We start from the raw sequence: 6,566 nt of genomic DNA, 5'->3' as shown, positions 1-6,566 counted from the left end.
AGATTGTCTGGCTTTGGCCTAATCTCTCTCCTAACCCTAACATAACCCTAACCCTAACCCTAACCCTAACCCTAACCCTAACCCTTTCCGGGTCCGCCCACAGGTCCAACGACGGTAGCCAATGGCGCGGCAGAAGGGATTCTTACGTGTTACTGTCTTTCCTTTACGCAACAGAACAGAATTGGTTATAGACATTTGTTTTACAAACAAATAGGAATTAATATACGTTACCTCGTTAATTCATCTGACTCCTTGATGAAATATTTTAGAATTTGTTTATGATTAATAAATTTGGGTAAACATTTGGTCATTCTATTTACTCATGTTAACATTGAACTCATTCATTCGATTACCAATGTCATATCAGCCCACATCGGCCGCTGTGCGGATTCTGAAACACAAACTCAACCACGCCAGTGGTCCTGACTTATATAGCCCTCGTATATTAATCACAAATATACTCAACTTAGTTAGGGTTAAATAATTAAACTTAACCGCACCAGAGGTCCTGACTTATATAGTCCTCGAATAATCATTACAATTACCCACAACTTAGCTAGAGTTAAATAATTAGTCTATCCGTGTAACCAGAGGAAATGGTTGAAGCAACTGACCCATGCTGGCGTGCCCTTAATTATCATTAGAAAACATTATGCAACCCAGCCAACTATATCCAACTTAATACAGAACTCAAAACTATAATTATAGTAGAGATACTGATCAGAGGTCCTGACTTATCTGATAGTCCACATATAGTAAAATAATGGCTGAACCTCTTAGTTCATCAGTATAGACAATTAGCATGAATTTATACCCCGGTCGTAGATTTATGGTGACAAAGGATATCATAATACTTATAGTAACTTAGAATAGTCAATGATACAGAGAAAATTAGAATGAATACAAATGTAACAATTTATTTACCAGGTAACCGACACAATGATTCAAAGTCAATTCAGTCAATAATTCAAAAGTCAATTCAATCAATATAACATATAAATCAATCATAAGAAATATGAGATAATTCAAAGCCAGCCCAAACAAATAAAACATTGATCAATCACATAAAAATATTCAACAATATGAAAACGAATCTTCAATTCAAATAATATAATACATTGATCAATCATACAAAACCTTAATGTTACAAAATGAGAAGGCTTGAAAATGTTACCTGGAGATGTAAACTACACACAGCGATCGTGCGGGATATCTGTATACAGATTCCCTGAAATGTTTGTCAGCTCTCCTTAAATACCCAGACGGAATAAACATTATGTATACATTATTTACCAATGGAAGTTTGCATTGATTGGTTCTTACAGACCTGTGGGAGGCACCTCGTCCTGGATACATTTGTAGTGGGGTGTACGCCCCTTGGGTAGAGTTAAGTTTTCTTAACTCTATTAAACCTTTTACTATTTGTTTTATTGATGTGAGAATGAGACCTGTGTACCAGTCGCGATAAAACCTTTGTAATGAAATGAATCATGAATATTTTCCACTGTTATTTACATTTGATATGACCTTTCTTACACATAATCATCTGGTGTGCTGTAGACTGTCCTGTGTTGAGGAGGTAACAAGGAAAGGAGGGGTAGAGGGGTCAGACATTTGTCTGCAGGTCCATCATTTGTATGGAGATGTGGTGTTTGAAAATCAAGTGTAACTCTCCAGGGAGTCTCCTGTAATCGAGATAAAGTTCTGGTTCCCGAGAGGGGTGTTTTGGGGGTCTTGGTCCCCTGCCGTGAGTCCTGGAGGAAAGTTGTTGTGTTGCAAAAGTTCTCTTTTGATGTCCTTGCTGCCTCGGGCACCTACAGGGCACACACACTGCACTCTCGGGCATCCATGCTGTGTTCCCAGGAAGGGCTGACCTTTTGGTCAGGATCAATCAAAATTCTTACAGTATTTCCCCGCTTGGCCCCGCGGGAAAATTGTAATAGGGTACCTGCGGGGTCAGACAAAGCAAATAATTTTTTATTTTTTTATTTTTTTTAGAGTCTTTGGAACACAGGTATCTGCAGTGGGCTGAGGGCAAGGGCAGCGTGTGTGGATTCCTGTGTAGATTGGATGAGATGCCTGAAGTAACAGCACTGGAAAATGGTGAAGGTGAAGATCAGGGCACTGCCAATGGCACACCCCCGGAACACCCAGTCCCACCAGGTGTGTGTGTACTGTGCCGACCGAGTGGATGAACTGGATAACAGTTGTGCAGTCTTTCGTGCCAGGTTGATCTCAACCTGCGCTTGGTTGAGGTGGTATTCAGTTTGCAGGATCAGTCTCTGTGTTAGCTCCATCGTGTCAACCACAGCTTGGGTACCTTGTTCATAGAAAGTGTCATCCCACCATGGTGAAGTCTCTTTGTCCAGTGGCACTCTTCCTAAAATGTTGACTTGACCCATCGAAAAGTCCTCTGTTACTTCCAAGCAAAACGAGTGATTAGCAGAGCAGGCCAGTCCTCCGTAGGTAAAAGAGTTCATCTCACTGACCACGCACCACTGTGAATGTGACACCTGGATAACATCATAGTAACCATGCAGTGACTGAACGTTTATAAGTTTGGTGTCATTGGGGGAGAAAGGTTGCAAAGTGTTACATGTACAGATAACATAATTGTGCGTTTCATGGCAACATGTGCGACTGGTAAACAAGGTCTCAGTACCCTTTTGTGTCATGTATCCAGTGAGGTGATCCCATTTAATTACCTGATCCTTCACTACCACGCCCATAGAGCGTATGGTAGTGGAATTTGGAAAAACCTGATCTGGGTGTATTAAAGGAAAACTGACGAAAAACCCAATACATCCATTACATTCATTTCCTGTAAACATCATTATGGTGGATAGTAATTCAGAATATCTTACATTTTTCATTTTTTCTGATTCATACCACCTATGTAGATCTAAGATCTCTATAAGGTCATTCAAAACATGCCTAGGTGTCTTGTACAGACGAAGGTCAAGGATTTCTTGTCTAGCAGCAGTGAATAGATCTTGTGCATATGTCCTACAGGCTAAGTCACCTTCGATGGTACGGGTCTGATTGAATAGTGTGTGGCTGATCGCAAGAAGCGCCTGCGCTTCGGATCGAACCGCTTTTATGATATTTTCATTGCTATTTGTGATATGCTGAAAACCAGTGGCCACCTGGTTTGCCAACCATGTTGAGTATTGTGATTGTTTGGTTATTTTGTAGTTGTTGGCAATGGAATTAATTGAGCCGAAGAGACCCGCTATGTTTCCGAGCAGGTCTCGTTTCGAGCGTGCAGGTGAGATTTGCACGGCAAGTCTGTTTTTGTAATCAGAAATTAAATCATCGATTTGTGACTATAGCCATGCATATGTCTTGTCATTTTTATCACAGTGATTAACATAAGCAGATAAAATGTTGGAAATGTTGTATGATACATGTGTCATTACTAGATTTACATCATGAAATAATGTCTTGTTAACATTCCCTTTTATCAGTCCACCAGGAGGAATAGGATATAGTTTCGGACATTTCTTTGGTTTGCTATATCCACAGGTGGTTAAATTAAAATAATGATTCATTATCCATGTGCAATTCTGTGGCCCAGTGTAATTATCTGGGTCGTTGACACATTTTCCCACGCAATACATGCCTTCTCTCCGGCTAGTCCAGACAAAGGCTTCAGGCTGATTGTTATCAGGTACATATGAAGTTACATCGAATTTATATTCGGTATAACTCATATGTGTATTGTTGATTGTCTCAGTGTGTGTGCACCTATATATTGCGGGCTCTAAATCTTTGGTTGAATAACAAATCTTAGGATCTAATCCATTGTTGTTTTTTTCATAGAGAGTGCGCATGCTCCCAATTTTTGCTCCTGGCTCTGCTTTAAGTTGATACCAGGCTGTTATGTTGTGGAAAAATGTGGGTGCCGGTGTGTCACCTGAAATGTTTACTATAGGGAGATGGTCGGAGCCTACTTTACAGCAAATTTTTGATGCGCAATTTGGTTCCGGTACTACTCCGGGAGGCCACGTGACTAGTTTTCTGGTTAAAAGTGTACTGAAAAATGTGGATGACCTCTTTGTGTATTTCCATACCCATCTCCCGCATTCCAGTGTGTGTGTGAGTGAAACCCTTTGACCCAGCTTGATGCAAGCGGGTCCAGAAATTTTCCTCTCGTCCGGTCTCCATGGGATTGCTGCAGCCACCCTAGGAGATGAAACAGAGAAAAATGTTAATAATTATTGATTAGCGGAACCTTTGAAGATTTTGCACTGGGACATGTGGTACCATCTCAACTTCCCCTTGACACTTATGGCCACACAGCTATTGCATATAGCTTTTATCTCATGTGGTCCATGCCACCTGGGTGTGAATGGACCCTGTTTTACAAACACCCGTATCATGATCATATCACCCTCTGTAAATTTGATTTCAGAGGTTGGGTTAAATTGTGCATCATTCATAAGGTCCGACTGTTGCTGTTTTAAAGTGGTTTGTGTTTGTAACACTGCCAGTCTTTGTTGTAGTTGTGTTAGCACAGTCTGTTGTTTTGCAAGCACAAGGGGTCCCAGATCAGCTGGGGTGATTTCTGGGTCGATGGGTAGTTTCATGACTCTGCCTGTCATGAGTTCGAACGGGCTGATGCCTGTTGCTTTGGATGGGGTTGCTCGCAAAACTGTCAGAACTGTTGGCAGTGCATCAGTCCACCTGTTTTGATGCTGCATTATTTGTTTTGAGATGTTCTCTTTAATCGAGCGATTTGCGCGCTCTACCATACCTGAGCTTTGCGGCCTGTATGGAACATGAAATCTTTGTTTGATATGTAGCATTTCACATATTTGTTTCATTACCTGACCTGTGAAGTGTGTTCCTTGGTCAGACTCAATCTGGGTTGGTGTTCCCCAAATTGGGAGGATTTGATTTGCCATTACTCGTGCCACCGTTCGTGCGCTGTTGTCGCGAGTTGGAATCGCGTCCACCCATTTTGAAAATTTATCAATTATGACGAGACAATAGCGATATCCCCCTTTGGCAGTGGGTAATGGGCCAATAAAATCTAGCTGTAAGAATTCCCATGGCCCTTTGGGTGGTTCTGGGCGACACAATTTTGTACGTCCAGTTCTACCCTGGTTGATGGTGGCACATACGAGGCATGTGTCACACCATCTCTCAATGTCTGATGCCATTTTTGGCCACCAGAAGTTTCTCTGTATCAGCTGTTGTGTTTTGGTAGCTGATACATGTGCATAATCATGGTACAATTTGATCACTGGTTTCTGGAGGGCCTCTGGAATTATGTATTTCCCATCTCTGAGAACCATACCTTCTACGATGCTGATTAATTGATCCTGCTCCCTTTAATGGCTGTAAGTTTTGCAAGTTTGTCAACGATGTTGTTATTTTTCTCGTGCTCGTCTGTGCTTTTAGCGATGTGCGCGCGCACTTTAATGACTGAGATTGGAGAGTTGTGCGTTTTGATTGCTTGCCAAATTGCGGTGATTGTGTCAAAATGTTTTATTGGTGTTCCGGCGGATGTGAGAAACTTTCTTAATTGCCATTGGGCCATAAAGTCGTGCACGACGCCGTACGTATACCAGTGGCGAACCGTGGGTACTTCAGCTGGGCCTTCAAAATATGCAATGACGTGCAAATGCCTCTCCATCCATAATACTAGGCTATTCGTATTTCGTTAAATCATACAGTGAATGTGTAAAAATTCTGATCACGCAAAGTTGAATTACAGAATGGGCATTGTCTGCCTTTAAATGCAGTTTTAAAGTTTAAAATTAATTTAATCTAACTGATAAACACAAATACAGATTCTGCTGCTCTGTAATGACAGGGGCTCTGTAAATTTGCATTTAACCATCTTAAATTATGTTCTTTAATTTGTTTTTTATTTTTTGGAAATATATATTTAGCTGTAGGATACCTTGTTAATCTTTTTCATAAGGGGAAATATAGCACCCTGCGTTCTCAGTGCACCTCCTTGTGGCTTATAACTGTTGTCATAAGATATCCAGGGCTCGCAAAATCTCTAGCCCGAGCCCCGAGGTCCCGGGGCTATTACGAATTCTTGTCGGGCTACCAAAATGTGTCTCCGCCCTGACCATCGGGTATAGCGAGGTAAAAAATATTTGAACGTTTTCGCATTCTCTCAGATTTAGTTAGGAAATTATATTGTATGTAATTCGGCGTCGTCTGTCAGTCATTACTATCCTCACGTAACAAGTGAAACTGTCAGGAAGTAAAAGTATAATTAAACCCATTATTTTTCTCGTGTTCGCGTCATATGCACAGTCTCCTCTGCACGCGCTTCTCCCGGCTGTGCTCTTCACGTGTACGCGCTTAAGTAATTTCGTTGTTACCTCAGCCCTATCAAAATAGCTACAACGTCAATCACGTTTTCCGCCATTTACCTCAACCACTCTCACCGCAGAGATTCGGGCCATTAGACTGTATTAATATTAACGGTCTATGATCTTCGTCTTTGGTGTTTTACGGCAGCTCGCATCCAGTTTGTTGCATGATTAGGACTTCATGAAGGCTTACAATGTATTGTTTTTTGCCCGCCCACTTGAAATCAA

At 41.3% G+C, this 6,566-nt stretch overlaps 1 pseudogene; it reads right to left on the bottom strand.

Annotated features, from left to right (window-relative positions):
* Positions 1-1,143: 1,143 nt before the first annotated feature.
* LOC135721777 (uncharacterized) lies at positions 1,144-3,416 on the bottom strand (annotated as a pseudogene).
* Between the last annotated feature and the right edge of the window lie 3,150 nt (positions 3,417-6,566).

The sequence above is a fragment of the Paramisgurnus dabryanus genome, chromosome 18 (genome assembly GCF_030506205.2).
Source record: "Paramisgurnus dabryanus chromosome 18, PD_genome_1.1, whole genome shotgun sequence".
Classification (NCBI taxonomy): domain Eukaryota; kingdom Metazoa; phylum Chordata; class Actinopteri; order Cypriniformes; family Cobitidae; genus Paramisgurnus; species Paramisgurnus dabryanus.
The sequence above is the reverse complement of the archived record's forward strand: the minus strand, read 5'-3'. Positions and strand labels throughout refer to the sequence as shown.